The following is an 827-nucleotide window of genomic DNA, read 5'->3' as shown; positions in this document are numbered from 1 at the left end:
GTGCGCAAAGCCGCGAGTTCAGTCGCTCCGGTCCCGGCCAGAACCACCCCCTTGGCTCGCGGAATCCTGGGAGGTGTAGTTTGCGTCCGAGGACAGCCCGCGCCGCCACCAGCCTGCGGAATGTTGAGAGTGACAATTTGCTCCCAGAGAGGCTGAGTTGTATTTAGTGTTAGGATTACACAGTTATGGGAGTTCTGATAATAAATTTAAATGCAAGCTTAACGAACAACCAAATGTCATTTGTAAAGTCAGGGTAATAGGTTTACATGCTTTTAAAAATTGTAATGCTACAGAGAACTTAAATACAAAAGTACCAGTCCTCTGCGGCACCATTTCATTAACCAGCTGTCACCTTATCCCACTGTCCAGTTCTGGCTGTCCAGTCCTCAAGGGCAGCTACTTATGGCTGTGGCATCTGGCATTCCCGCGGATTCTAAGAATATACATATGCCCCTATTTCTCAATTTATGAATTTTAGATCTATTGACTTCTTTCTTAGATCTCTTGACTTTTTTTGAATTTAAGTCATCTAGAGATGCACCTATCACCACCAACTCCACCTCCATAGAGTTATAAGATTTCTGCCTATCAAATTGGGAAAGCCATGCCTTTAGTTTATAATGATTTTAAATTAGCCCAAATGTTTAGGTATTAAGTTGGTAAATTTATGCAGGGCAATTTGTCAGTTCAGCCCAAAGCCTTTAAAAACATGTAGTCAAAAGCCTCTAACCAAGAATTTCTAATAATTGTGGATGACTGCAAAGGCTGAATAGGGTTGTTTAGATGATAATAAACTGAAAGGCTGAAGTGGTGATACTACTTTCACA

Source organism: Theropithecus gelada, chromosome 2 (assembly GCF_003255815.1).
Source record: "Theropithecus gelada isolate Dixy chromosome 2, Tgel_1.0, whole genome shotgun sequence".
NCBI lineage: Eukaryota > Metazoa > Chordata > Mammalia > Primates > Cercopithecidae > Theropithecus > Theropithecus gelada.
This window is presented reverse-complemented; position numbering follows the sequence as displayed.